Here is a 15650-nt window from a genome sequence, read left to right as displayed (position 1 = left end):
GCCAGTAAATTTATCTTTGGTCATTTTTGCTACCTCCCATCCCTCCACCCCCACTCCAAGCAATGCAGTTTTGGGGAGGCAGAGTATTTCTAGGGAGGATTCCTTTAGGTACAAGTAAGGGGCATTGTTCATGCATTGTCTTGTCATTCAACCCAATGGAGAGGGGAAACATTGACTTCAAAATTGCAGGAATTTAGCTACAAAAAAATAAGAAGGAAAGTGAAAGACTGGTTTTGGAAATCTACTGTTAAGCATGAAAAAGTCACTCAGCATGCAATCATACAAGCACAATAAATAAATAATAAATGATCATTAATAATCAAATAGATATTGTTTCTCTACAGCAGTTTTATCAAAGAACTTTACAAAGATTAAACCTCACTGCATTTCTGTGAAGTTATTTTATAGATGGGTAAACTGAGGTTCAATTAATTTAAGTGGCTTTCCCCAGGTCACACACTGAATAAATGGAAGAGCCAGAAGTAGGACCCAGAAGTCCTGACTCCCAGCCCCTGCCCTTAACCACCAGGCTACACTGCCTCATGGTCTACATCATTTGTACTATTGAACAGCTCAATATTACACATTGTCACACTGCATCATATTACACATGGCTACGCTTCATTATCTCAAAGTCTACATATTAGCAGCTGACATTACAGCACTAAAGGTGCATTTCAACTTATGTCCTGTCATCCTTAAACCACCTGTGCTTTACAGAGAGAGATCTTAGGGCAACCTGGAAAATGTGATAATTAAATGGTAGAGTTTGAGGGTTTGCTTTCTTTACAGCGACTATGAAATTATATATATATATCCCTCCCCTCCCCCCCCCGAAATTAGACGAGAACTAGAAGTGGCTAAAATCTCGAAAGTACCATGGTAGCAACACTACCTTCTGGCATCACATCCCATGTGCACCACTGACTCTGATTGTATCAGCACTAGTATGTGACTAGCCGTCATGCCCTTGTTTCAGCAATGTGCAGGTGACATCACAGTAGCACTATCTATAGTCTATCTGCCCTTCCGTACAGGCATACTGAGTCAATGGTACTGTGCTGGTTGGGAGTCAAGTAGCACTTGGGACAATGATAGTTTTTATGTGGAGGATCCAGGTTCTTCTTCTGCTTTTCATTACACAAATAAACTTTCACAGTTTTATGAACTACTTCTTTTGGTGGGAGAGGGCAAGTCACTTCAGTTTTAAAGCAAAGATATAGTTATCATGGTGGTGTCATATGTACACAGAGTGGAGGAGGAGGGGGCAGCGTCCAGACTAAGGACTAGCATCACAAGTAAACTGCGTATGAAATTATGGTAGCACAGTCGGCACTACTGTGATTTTAGACACAACCAAATAAAAATTGACATTGAAATATTAATGATCTGGCAAACTACAAAAGCAAGCAAACTCAAAATAAAGTGTGAAACACTGATCGTGAATACAAATTAGGAAGTGTTGTTTAGATTGACATAATTCCTATGCATCAATATTAAAAATGAAGCAATAACCACTAGACTGTGTAGCCTATGAAGCAATAACCAGTAGACACATTGGCCCTTGCACATTACACACCTCATATCATTTCCTGGGAAATAAAAAAGCACATTTAAATGATGTATCCAAGATGGCAGCCTGACTGTGCTCACCCAATGCAGATGTTCTGTTAACCACTGGAAACACTGCAACAGAATAAGGAGTCCAAATGCCACCAAGGAAACAATGCACAAACATGCCACATTTTTCACAATTTATACACAACGAAATACCAAAGAGTTCCATATGGAAAGGTCCCTATGCCCATGCAGCAATCAACTGAAGTCAACAGCAATCTACCCCCACAAAGCTCAACGCAGGAATGGTACTACAGTTCTTTGCTGATAGGAATTCTGTTATGACTTAATCTAATGTCATCTATAACAGCATTCTGTGCAATCAAGCCTACCAGTTGTTCTGGATATATCGCCTCAGTATATTCTCTTATTTTCATGACAAGCAAGAATACCTAGCAAGCAGCACGAAAGCAGTGGAAAAAAACAATTATGTTCACAATTTAGATGTACTCTCTGGCATATTCGTATTGTTCTAATCATGAACTGTCCTTTAATTCTGTCCCCAAAAAAATCATTTGACCAAACCGGAAAGGTGTAAAATCTTCTGTTTATTGATACCTACAGTGGAGTCGCATCATAGGCGCATTTAACTTACGCGATTTTAACTGTATGCGCTCGGCAAAACAAAACAAAAAGAGAAAAATAACAATTTAAATACTGTACCTGTAGTGCAGGCGATTCCGACCGCCATTCCACTCAATGAGCATTTGACTATACGCGATTTTCGCCTTATGCATTGACTTCAGAACCTAACCCCCGCGTAAGATGCGACTCCTCCGTATTTCTATTTGTATCTTCCAAACATTTAAGAAGATGCTGAAATGTTACAAATGGTCAGTAAGAGCTACTCATCCAAGTAAGGAGTGTAGGATCAGGAATGTTAACACGTTTTCTTACCAGTTCTGTTATGAAATGAGAAAGAAATAACCTGTGAATCAAGGTGCTCCAGTAGGAATCCTCCCTAAACAGTGATTTTAGGTAGTGAAAATATATACATATATATAGGAAATCATACAATTTTCACTATCTGAAATCTATATCTATCTATATCTATATATAATGGCTCTGAAGACTTGGGCCAAAATTTTCAAAAACAGGAGCCTAAAGTTAGGCTCTCAAACCCATATTTAGGCACAGGATTTTCAAAATGGCTGCGCACCCACAAATCCCATTGAAAATCTTGACCTTGGGGTTATCTAACTGGATTTCTTTCTGAGCAAGTAAATTACTTTGGAGCTCATTTTCAGAAGTGTGGCACACCCATAGCTCCAGTTGACTTTTGCTGGAGTTCTGGGCACTCGACATTTCTGAAAAATCAGGCCCCAAATGAATTATACAACACTAGTAAGAATAAAAATATAGCAAGGCCTTTATTAGAATGGGCAGATTATCATAGGAACCAAACTCCCTTATCTATCAGCCCAGATATTTGGAAATATCAGAGGAACACTTTACAATTAAGTATTAGGAGCAAGTGGAATTGCAAGATTCTTGTAAAAAATGTAGTATACAGATTAGCCACTACACACTTATCTGGTAATTCTTAGAAACACTGCAGAGGTGACTGCAATATAGATTTCACCACAGACACCTCTAGCGTTTCCAGAGGAAGGGCAGCCATAGCTTTTCTGAAAGGTTTTCTAAGAAATATATTTTTCTGCTTTAGCCAAGTACGACTCACTGTTCTGTACAGAACAAACAACCAGCAGATACAGAAGCTTAAGTGTCAGAAAATGCTTAACTAGCTCGAAGAGAGCTGTTTCCAGTGAGAGGTTCAGAACAGCTTTGAGAACCACACTCATGTTCAAAAAAGGTGCTAGAGAATGGGGCTGTGCGAAGTTCAGCAGTACAGTTTCATTGGAAGAGGCAGGGAGGTTAGTTTTGGCTCACGTCAGATACGCCACCCTGTATGTTCCTTTGAACGTGGGGTTTTAATGAATCTGAAAAACTGAAAGTGAGACTCAGCTGCAAACATCAAATTTTATCTGGGTTTAGTCAAAACCAAACAAAATTTGAGTTTTATATATTTTGTGGTTGAAGTTACTGAGGGACACCACCCTCTCCAGAGGGGATCCTCTACTTTTAGTTCTCTTCCAAAGAGGAAGAGGCCCAGAGTTCTGCAACTCCCTCTCACACATAATACATGCACACAAGTGCAACATCTATGTGGTAGAGGAAGGGGTGACTGGTGGGCCTGTCCCACCCAACTTGTATTATTGGGGAGCAGACAAGTTGGAACACTCCCTCTGTACCCTCCATCGACATCTGCAGAGGAGCAGTCATTCATTCTACACACCCGTTTAGCAGCAACAAAATAAGAAAATGTTGCTCTTCCACTCAGAACCTAAAGATGCCCCAGGAGGCACTGTGGGAAGAGAATCACGAAGCCCCTGCCATCTACCATGGTGAATTTTAGAAGCTCCAGAATAAGTGGGATGGAAAGACAATAGCTGGACCAGAGAAGTGTTTGTGTGGGCATGTCTACAAAAACATTTAGCTTGTGACAAGCTGGGGTGTGAATCTACCCCATAACTAGCCTGCCACATGCTAAGTGTCCATGTGGACCCTGCTGACATGCACGAAAAGTTCCTTAGTGCCCTTTGATCTAGTCCTGTTTCTCCAGATCCCCTTCCACACAGAAGACAACTAAAGTTTCCCATTCTGAAAAATCTAACCATGTCTGGGTAACAGGTACTAGTGACATTTACTTAATTTTTCTCATTTCCTATAAAACTAGAGAACACACACTTAACTTTCCTCTTCCTCAAGAAATGCTTCAAATGTACAACACTGGGCAGGAGGGTTTTTATTACCAGTAACTGAAAATGTGTATCTTATAAAAGACAATTGATATGGCATATCCATAGTCCTGCTACACAGCATCTACTCTATCAGAACATCCTTTGTTCTATAGCCGCATCCTATCACCTGGCAACTCAAAGATGAAAAGCACTGAGACATGCTCCTCTCATAGGAGGGTTTTTCTCAAAAGGCTCCCAAAGGGAAGAGTGACTGTGATTATACTGGATTTACTACTGGGTGAAGTGGGAGGGGAATTTTTACTCTTGTAGTCAACCTTGTCATGAATTTATGGAAATTGTCCCCAATCTCATCTCTTCTCCACTTACGGAGTGATAACAAGGTACCATTCTCTGTCAAGCATTAATCTGGGATGCAGGTGACTCATTTATTCTAAAACCTCTGTATCCATTTTCCCCCTCTCTCAAATATTTTGCAGCCTGTCATGACCCATGCCTCTTGAGCCCAGGTTCACAGGGTTCATGGGAGCGGCCACGCTCCAACCCTCCACCTGGCAGCCTGCTGACAACTGCTTACCTAGGACCCAAGAAACTCAGCCCCAGAGTGAGGCTGAGCCTATTGGTGGAGTCCCAGAGCACCCGATCAGCCCGCTGTCCCTACTTAAGCCAGCAGCAGGAACAGGAAGCTATCTGAACAACTGGGCTCCACTCTGCTCTGGACCATGTGCTTCCCGCTCCCCCAGCTTGATTTTCTGCCACCCCAACTCGGCATGACTCCTGGCATCTGACTTGTGGCTCTGATCTTCAGTTTGTCTCCTGCCTCTGACCCTCTGGTAGCCTGACCCAGCCTGACTCTGGTTCCTGACTCATAAGAACAGCCATATGGGTCAGACCAAAGGTCCATCTAGCCCAGTATCCTGTCCTCCGACAGTGGCCAATGCCAGGTGCCCCAGAGGGAATGAACAGAACAGGCAATCATCAAGTGATCCATTCCGTTGCCCATTCCCAGCTTCTGGCAAACAGAGGCTAGGGATACCATCCCTGCCCATCCTGGCTAATAGCCATTGGTGGACCTATCCTCCACAGATCTATCTAGTTCTTTTTTGAACCCTGTTACCATAGGTGCCGAGTTTCTAATCTGCCGGGGGGGGGGTCCCCCCCCGGCTCTGCCCAGGCCCCGCCCCCACTCCACCTCTTGCCCCAAGGCCCCACCCCAGCCCCGTCTCTCCCTACCCCGCCCAGTTCCACCCGCTTCCCCAAGCACGCTGCACCCTTGCCCCTCCCCCCCCCAAGCGCTTCCTGACACCACGAAACAGCTGATTCACAGTGGACGGCAGGCGCTGGGAGAGTGGGGGAGGTGCTGATTGGTGGGGCCTGCCAGCAGGCAGGAGGCGCTGTGGGGAGGGAGAGGTTTTGGTAGAGGGGCTACCGGTGGGTGCTCAGCACCCACCATTTTTTTCCTGTGCGTGCTCCATCCCCGGAGCACCCAAGGAGTCAGTGCCTATGCCTGTTATAGTCTTGGCCTTCACAATATCCTCTGGCAAAGAGTTCCACAGGTTGACTGTGCGTTGTGTGAAGAAATACTTCTTTTTGTTTGTTTTAAACATGCTGACTATTAATTTCATTTGGTGACCCCTAGTTTGTGTGTTATAAGAAGGAGTAAATAACACTTCCTTATTTACTTTCTCCACACCACTCATGATTTTATAGACCTCTATCATATCCCCCTTATTCAGCTCTTTTCCAAGCTGAAAAGTCCCAATCTTATTAATCTCTACTCATACAGAAGCCTTCCCAGACCCCCTCATCATTTTTGTTGCCCTTTTCTGAACTTTTTCCAATTCCAATATATCTTTTTTGAGATGGGGTGACCACATCTGCACACAGTATTCAAGATGTGGGCATACCATGGATTTATATAGAGGCAATGTGATATTTTCTGTCTTATTACCTACCCCTTTCTTAATGATTCCCAACATTCTTTTCGATTTTTTGACTGATGCTGCACATTGAATGGATGTTTTCAGAGAACTATCCACAATGACTCCAAGATCTCTCTCTTGAATGGTAACAGCTAATTTAGACCCCATCATTTTATATGTATAGTTGGGATTATGTTTTCCAATGTGCATTACTTTGCATTTATCAACATTGAATTTCATCTGCCATTTTGTTGCCCAGTTACCCAGTTTTGAGAGATCCTTTCGTAGCTCTTCGTAGTCTGCCTGGGACTTAACTATCTGGAGTAGTTCCATATCATCTGCAAATTTCACCACCTCACTGTTTAGCCCTTTTTCCAGATCATTTATGAATATGTTGAATAGGACTGGTCCCAGTACAGATCCTTAGGGGACACCACTATTTACCTTTCTCCATTCTGAAAACTGACCATTTATCCCTACCCTTTGTTTCCTATCTTTTAGCTAGTTACAAATCTATGAGAGGACCTTCCCTCTTATCCCATAACAGCTTACTTTGCTTAAGAGCCTTTGGTGAGGAACCTTGTCAAAGACTTTCTGAAAATCTAAGTACACTATATCCACTGGATCCCCCTTGTCCACATGCTTGTTGACCCCCTCAAAGAATTCTAGTAGATTTTTCTCCCTCCTCCTTGTAACAACCTTTTATATACTTGAAAACTGTTATATCCCCTCTCAGTCTTCTCTTCTCCAGACTAAACAAATCCAATGTTTTCAATCTTCCTTCAGAGGTCATGTTTTATAGACTTTTAATCATTTCTGTTGCTCTTCTCTGGACTGTCACCAATTTGTCCACATCTTTCCTGAAATGTGGCACCCAGAACTGGACACAATACTGCAGTTGAGGCCTAATCAGCACAGAATAGATTGGAAGAATTACTTCTCATGTCTTGCTTACAGCACTCCTGCTAATACATCCCAGAATGATGTTTGGTTTTTTTGCAAGTGTTACACTGTTGACTCATATTTAGCTTGTGATCCACTATGACCCCCCAGATCCCTTTCTGCAGTACTCCTGCCTAGGCAGTCATTTCCCATTTTGTATGTGTGCAACTGATTGTTCCTTCCTAGGGGGAGTACTTTCCATTTGTCCTTATTGAATTTCATCCTAGTTACTTCAGGCCATTTCTCCATTTTGTCCAGATCATTTTGAATGTTAATCCTAACCTCCAAAGCACTTGCAACACCTCCTAGCTTGGTATTGTCCGCAAACTTTATAAGAGTACTCGCTATGCATTATCTAAATCATTGATGAAGATACAACAGAACTGAACCCAGAACTGATCCCTGCGGAATCCCATTCAATACAGACGCCCACAGGGTTACACAAACCCGACTTACGCAAACCGCACTTAAGGAAAATGTTTCGTAAGCTAGAAAGAGGAGGTTTTCTTGTTTTTTTTTTTTTTTTTTTGAGTAATTGTCAGGTATACGTTTCCAACTTACGCAAAATTCGAGTTACGCGAGGCGTTCCAGAACGGAACGCTTGCGTAAATTGGGGAGTGTCTGTATGCCCTTCCAGTTTGACTGTGAACCACTGATAACTACTCTCTCGGAACGCTTTTCCAACCAGTTTTGCACCCACCTTGCTCCATCTAGGTTGTATTTGCCTAGTTTGTTTATGAGCAGGTCATTTGAAACAGTATCAAAAGCCTTACTAAAGACAAGATATACCATATCTACCACTTCCCTACATCCACAAGGCTTGTTATCCTGTCAAAGAAAGCTATTAGGTTGGTTTGACACGCTCTGTTCTTGACAAATCCATGCTGACTGTTACTTATCACCTTATTATCTTCTAGGTGTTTGCAAACTGATTGCTTAATTATTTGCTCCATTATCTTTCCAGGTACTGAAGTTAAGATGACAGGTCTGTAATTCCCTGGGTTGTCCTTATCTCCCTTTTTATAGATGGGCACTATATTTGCCCTTTTCCAGTCCTCTGGAATCTCTCCTGTCTTCCATGACTATCTCCAGTTTGTCTCCTGCTTTTTGACTTTCCAGTATCCTTCCAGCCAACTCTTGACTCCTGTCTCATGATTGCGGACTCTGACTACTAGGTCTGGCCACCCATGACCTAGCCATGACACTGCCTCACAATATACAGTCAAGATCACAGTGTCAGTACTACACAAACTGCCAATGAGCCCAACCTGTAGGCACTGCTAGGAGAGACCAAATTAAATGTACATCACGTTAGCATTTGCTCACATAGATTGTAAATCCTCTGGTTTGTTGTTAAAACTCACTCTCTCTCCTTGTGTTGTGTATCAAACTGTATTAAAGTCATAGAGGACTCCTTCTCTTAAAGACTTAGTCTTTCAGTCCCAGATCTCTTAGGAGGTCCTATTGAGGTCACTCCTACAGTTATTTCCTCAGACTAGACTTAACAAGCCAGTTATCCATATATGAGAAATTACTGGCTTCTTTAAAAAGGAAGGCTGCTTACAAAGCTGCAATATGATTTTCATGAATAACTAAGAAGCATTTGACAAATAAAAAGAAAGAGCTCTCTTCTGGAAATACAGTAAGATTGCAAGATTGGAATCTCAGGTGAGTTACATGAGAAAGGTACCTACCAGATGTGTCCTACAAATGTATTCAACAGAAACATTCTTCTGTATTCACTGCCAAAGCTACTCATTTCTAAAAAGTGTCCATCCTGAAAGGAGGATCTCTGAAAAACTTGGTGAAGCTGTATAGATCTGAATCAAAGATAATGTCCCAGATTCTGTAGGACCACAAGACATACTATGTCCACTCATGTTCTTATTGCATTTAGTGATTCTACAGTGTTTTTATGAATTTGTAACAGATGTTTCTAAGTACTCTTGACCATTTCTCTCTCCTGAGGAATTTTGCAGCGGGATATCTCCAGATAATAATACAAACAAAGCTGTAACAGGCATTCTGGGATAAATCTTTAGGCACTACATCTAAATACCCTCCGAAGACTTGCGATCTGGAATGACCCTGCCTGCAGATGTTTTTGAGCTTACCACGGCCATACTGAAAAGCAAGATAGCTTATAGATAACTGCAAAGCTCCTTCAGAAAAAGACTGAGAGGAGAGTGAGAGTCAAGCTGCAAGGTATGAAAGCTAGGATGCCATGGAACAGGATAATGGAGAGGATGGTGTGCAACAGCATGGCTCCGACTGTATGCAGAACTCAAAGACACTGAGAGAGGTTTTAGTGTGGGTTATGGTAGTGTTTCCCAGGTATGGGATAATCCTAGAAGAGTGAGCACATAGGGCTTGATTGTGGCATGCAGACAGGCCTCTGAGCTGGTTTAGTCTCAGCTTTCAATTTCTTAAAAAAAAAAAGTCTCTAGCTTTTATGGTTGCAAATAAAATGTTCAAAATGAGAAGCAAGAGACATCTGCTTGAATTTGCAGAGAGCCTGAAACAATAGCTCTGAGGTGTGAACTGCAGTGTTCATTTCAATGGCTGCTAACTTAGATGCCAATGACTTCTACTTCGATCTAATATTTTTCAAAAATCCTATTTATAGCACACAAGCCAGAGGGGGAAAAAAGCCCTTTCTGCTGCTGGAAACAGAAAACAACCAAAGAGCACAGTGCCAGCAACAAGAAGGAGGGAGCATTTCATATTCTGCTTTTTTCCCATCCCTTAAATGCTGGTCAAGAAGCAGCACTGAGGTCTCTGAGGAGACTGACTGCCCTCCCAGCCTCAAGGCAAATACTGTGACTGTTGCTGCTTTGGTAAATATAACAGAATGGGTAGGAGAGACTGATCAAAATGAAGGAATGAGTGAAAACTCTGTCAGTGAGTGCTCATGTGGGCATGTGCCCACACACACACTTCACCTACTTCCTAACGTAGAGAGAAGTGTGTGCGCATGGGACATATGTATTTCAGCCTTGTCCAGCTTGGCAGAGCAGCCCAGGACAGCAGCTGTGACAGTTACAGAAATGCAAACATGCAGGCCCCAACACATCAAAAAAAACCAGTCTAACGTCACGTATCATCATAAAAGGAAGGGCAAGGGATATCAGTGTCTTCTTTGTCGTCTTCCTTCTGGACATTTCTATTAACCCTTTTGTAGGATGGTTTGACTTTGTTTCACAAGTTCTAATTCTGAGGTACACTTGCTAAATACTGGCCCTGTTCCTGAGTAGGAGAGATCTATAGCTGAAGCATGCTCACCTAATACAGACACAAACAAAAATAGCTTGGTTATAGCACAAAAGATCTACTTAGCTTCATAAACTCATCATCAGTGGGAAATATAGGCAACAGACTGGACACCACAAGCAATATAAATACATAATAGAACTTTTAAATGTGCAAAAAGACTAAACAAAAAAGATCTTTGACCTTCTTGCTTTCCCTTTAGCTCAGCTCATGCATTATGCCCAGTGAGACAGCAAATGGAATGACGTTGAAAGCGATAGCTACCCTGTATCAATTTTGGAAGCCAATTTGTATAGTAGTTGAGCAGTTAATAGTGTTAAACAGAATGATAACCTGTTAAAGTCTACATTTATGCAAATTACATTTTGGCAGATCACACAGACTTTAACAGCAAAACCTGCCAAGAGAAAATCTAAGTATCTTACAAATTTGCTGCTCTATTTTAATAATCTGTAAAATAATAGCATAAGACTATACCAATGGTTGTTGGCACATTTGAAGACAAAACATACTTACATAAAAAAAGTTAGTAAAAAATTAATCTTTGTCTTCTCAAACAGATAAATGAACAATTTGTTCAACTCTTAACCTTTACAAAGTAAGCATTAAGCTCTACAGCTAAATCCAATCTGTAGCTTTATCTTTTTAACAAGAATTGGCATTTCTTACAGACCTTCCTAAAATAGGCAACATTTGCAAAACAAGGAAAACAGCAGAAGCCTCAAACTGTCCATGTTACTGAAAGTAACATATGTAAAATAAAAACAGAAGACAATCATTTATTGATAAGACAAGGTCCACACTGGATGAGAAAAAACTGTAGTTTGGAATGGGCAGAATTTAGGATGGTTTTGATTTTATAAAATCTCAAACGAAAAGCATTTGCTTTACAAAAGAAAGGATCAGACATCCTTTGGATCTGGGCCCCATTTAAGCTGAACCATCAGAGTTAGGCGAAAGAAATAGAGGTTTGGGTGAATGGTCATGGATTGTGGTTTAAACCTCTTTTTAGATGCAGTAAAAATATCAAGATGTGCTTGTACTCTCAATTTTAACTCTGCTGATGCACAGAATGCCATCATCAAATTTGCCATTAGATGTTCTACTGCATCTTTGGAAAAATAAAGTGTGAATATGTCTGCATGTACCCCCAGCCTCAGGCTGCAGTGGAAAAAAGGGATCTTCAAATATTCAAAAGATTCAGACTGGTATAACTCTTTTCATTAAGCAAAACTGCCCAGATCAGCCTGTCCCAGCATTTTGTAAATCAATAACGTTGTATGCACATGGACTTTAAATTCTGTTAACATGTTAGTGTATATATAAATATATACACATCTAGGTAAATTTTCTTTCTTTAGACATTTTTCCTTTGGATACAAATTTATTTTTTGAATGAATGGGCAGGTTTCCTGTTCTCACATAAAGCTTTCAGTATAAAATATTGTTGTTGACTAATTCCAAGTTTAATAAAAATATATATATTTTGGATCACAAACACACTTTTTTATAGTGCTTGTCCCTTCTTCTGATAGCAAATCTTTACCTTAATATGATTCCCATCCATTAAGAGGGGAAAAGATTTTTAAAAAAATAGAAGTCCAAAGTTTTACAGCAACTCTTTTTCATGAAGTCAACATAAACAAGCACTGAAGCCTCTGCAGTGAAAACAGGATTCTCCCCTCCTTCCTCTGCTTTTTCTCCCTACTGAATGCCATGGCCTTCACTAAACCAAAGGAAATGAAAGACAGACTGAGACAACAGCATCACGTGGGTGAAGGTCAGATTGATTTTCAGCTGTGTGATGCAGTTTTATCACCCTCAGGACAAAATTTAAGCCCTTCCTCTCTTTTTTTTTTTATTTTTTTTTAATTTCATGTCTGTTTTAACAAAGCAACTTATTTTTCCCTGAAATTTTGGTTAGGATCCATTCCTCCAAAATCGTCAAATATGCAGGAAAGTGAACTAATTCAAAACATTTGTGGGTATCTTCCTCAACAGAGCAAAATCCAAAGTCCAGACACTAATTTTTAACAACGACCTTCCACTATTCCCTGCATACGTATACTGGCACCTTTAAACTACAGAGGTGTCCACAGTGACATTTCCTGACAGCAAAACACACTTGGATACAGTGGCAAGCTGCTCATCAACTATCCTGGTCACTGGGAGAGGAGCATTTGCTCTCTCAAAAGGGGCAAGTTCACAAATCTACTTCCATTTCCCACCCACCCTGTTCTCTACGAACTGAACCCGCTGCCTGTCACTTTATGATCCAGATATGCATAGCCACTTACTGTGGCAGCCACTGTCAAACCAGTCAGCATTGTTCAGACCCGAACTGCAAACACACTCTCCCAATTTGCTGTGCAGACAGACTGTCTTCATTTTTCTTCTTGGCTGATGCCCCTCCCCCCCCCAAAGTAATAATGTCATTTTCAATGCAGCCAACTTTAGCCAGTTAATGCTGTGAAATAACTGTTCAACACAAAATGAATCATTTTCTTATCTCTGTTTTTTTCTGATGCTGGCATTTGTGGAGTTTAAACTATTGGCCAGAAAACTCAAGCAATATTTTTCCTTAAGCTAGTACACAAGTTAAGATATAGCTTCTACTAGCTTCCTTTTCCAATCAGTATCAGAATCCTAGTGTGCCAGGTGCTGTTCAAATACCTAGAGCGAAACAATCCCTACCTTGAGGAGCTCAGAATCTAACTTGATCAGGACACAAGCAGCATGTGTAACCCAAAAAAAAAAAAGAAAAAAAGAAAGAAGGAAAGAAAAAGAAGGGGGGGTGGGGGAGGAATGAAAATAAAAAGAGGGGGGGGGGGGGGTGGAGTCAAGATATTGTGATAAGATCAAGTGGGTTAGCTCTGCGCATGGCTTGATGTTTCAGAATCATTCGACAATACATTTGATTTTTAAAACAAACAAATTAATCAATAATACCAGGTATCTCTAAATTCTCTCAACCCAGCCAAGTCTGCCGACAATCTAGCCACCATTTGATGGCTGATTTTTTGAAAGCGTCTTGAGGAGGGATTTGAAAGAGGAGATGGTGGTGGACTTGTGAATCTGTTCAAGATTAGGGTTGCCAACCCTCCAGGATTGTCCTAAAGTCTCCAGGAATTAAAGATGAATCTTTAATTAAAGATAATGTCATGTGATGAAACCTCCAGGAATTCATCCAACCAAAGTTGGCAACTCTATCTCAAGATTCAAAGAAGGTGCTCCAGGCATACAGAGCATCATGGAAGAAAGCTCAGAGACAAACATGGGAGAAGAAGACAAATGGGTATTCAAGGCCTGCATCACTGGCAGAGTGAAGGGGAAAGGGGCAACACAATAAGAAACAAGAGCAGATGTATAGGTAGGGAGGGACAGAGCTTTGAGTAGCCTTGAAAGTCAAAGCAAAAAGCTTGAATGTAATTAGGTAGTCAGAATGATGGGCAAGGAAGACAAGACAGGGAAAGCAATTGTGTTTCATGTGGATTGGACATGGCGCATGTGACAATAGGGTGGTCAAGGGAGAGGAAGCTACAGTAAGCAAGAACTGAGATAATGACGGCCTTGAGAAAAGTAAAGCAAGGAGGTGGACATCAAAGAGATACAGCCCCCTGCTGGAATTACAAAGACAATAGGAGGGAGCAGGTGGACCAGCCAAAAACAGCACTCAAGGAACACACTGGGAGAACGAGGAGAACTCAGTATTACAAAAGCCAAGGTCAGACAAGATGTTGAGAAAGAGATAAGTTTGAGGATCATCATAAATGAATATTAGAAAAAAAAGTGAGGAAGGCACTTCATAAGCTACTTTTTATCTCATATTAGCATACCAGAGCAGCATGATACAGGGTTTTGTTGTTGTTTTAATGCATGCAGATATGACGTTGATTGGTACAATTCAAATTTCCAAATAAATTCCTTTCGATTGCGATAAATCGCCTGTATTCATAGTTCATTCAAGTCAATGAAATTTGGGTGCCTAACTCCTTTAGAAAATCCATCTGTTAAAAGAGTAGTCCTTCTAAAAGTAATGATGGTCCCATGACTAGGAACATGCTCCTAGCCTAGGACATCAAGACCTGGGTTCAAGTCCCTGCTCCACCAAAGACTTCCTGTGTGACCCTGGACAACTCATTTAGTGTGTGCCTCAGTTTCCTCTCTATAAAATGGGTATAATAGTACTTCCCTACCTTACAGGGGTGTAGTCAGGATAAATACATTGAAGATTGTGAAGTGCTCAAATCCTACAGGGGGCCATATAAGTGTCTAGAATAGACTGAAAATTCCAACCTGCATTTTTTCATTAACTACGGCAAAAGACAGTATGTAGTAATAAACTAGTAATCTCCATAATCTTGTCTGTCTTCCAATTGTCTTTTTTATTATTAGTGTTAATTTCATAAGTATATTGTTGCTTCCACTAAAGAGGTTCTCAGCCACAGTGATTTTAAAAACAAGAGGAAAACTCAGTACAGTCATTGCTAGGAAAAGAAATGACTCCTGAAAATGCACTGTCATGCTATAAAAGAGAGCTGAGATGGGCTCTGATAACAAGATTGGATGGCTAGGCAGGAAGTGGAAATGAGGTCTAGAGCCTTTCACCACCAGATTACCAGTTCAAATCCAAATCCAGCCCAAATTGCCTGACTGTTGTTACTATAAAATGGATGAGTTTGATGGTCTCAGACTAGTCCCCAGTGGACATAAGCTCACACTTAGAACAAGGTACACCTACACTAACTGGTACCCAGGTTGGCAGAAGCCAGATGTGGCTCCCCTCTACAGGCAGTCCCTCCAGGTGAGGGATTGAGACACAGTGATGGGAGAGTTTGTACTACTGCAACCTATGCTGTAATGACTCTCTCAGTAGGGAGAAGAATCCAGTCTCCGGGGATATCAGTCCAGCACCTCCCACCAATATTAGAGTCACAAAAAAAGAGTTTTTAAAAAGCAAAACATTTCCTGGTTGAAAAAGAAGGTGGTTCAATGGAAGTAAAAGAAGAGAAAGGGGTAAAAAGGTAATAAGAAAAGGGCTTGTCTACACTACTCCACAGTTTGGACAATGGGGCATGAACTGAAGTGCTGCACTGTAACTCCCCCGTGTGGATGCTGTGGGCACAGATTAAAAGGTTCC

General features: G+C 41.2%; 1 protein-coding gene across 5 annotated transcripts in view; it reads right to left on the bottom strand.

The window, feature by feature from the left end:
• Positions 1–15650, bottom strand: part of ZNF423 (zinc finger protein 423) — a 319075-nt gene that overhangs the window by 183299 nt on the left and 120126 nt on the right. The gene's annotated exons all lie outside the window — the stretch shown is intronic.

The sequence above is a fragment of the Terrapene carolina genome, unplaced genomic scaffold (genome assembly GCF_002925995.2).
Source record: "Terrapene carolina triunguis isolate 2854851 unplaced genomic scaffold, T_m_triunguis-2.0 Scaffold130, whole genome shotgun sequence".
Classification (NCBI taxonomy): Eukaryota; Metazoa; Chordata; order Testudines; family Emydidae; genus Terrapene; species Terrapene triunguis.
The sequence above is the reverse complement of the archived record's forward strand: the minus strand, read 5'-3'. Positions and strand labels throughout refer to the sequence as shown.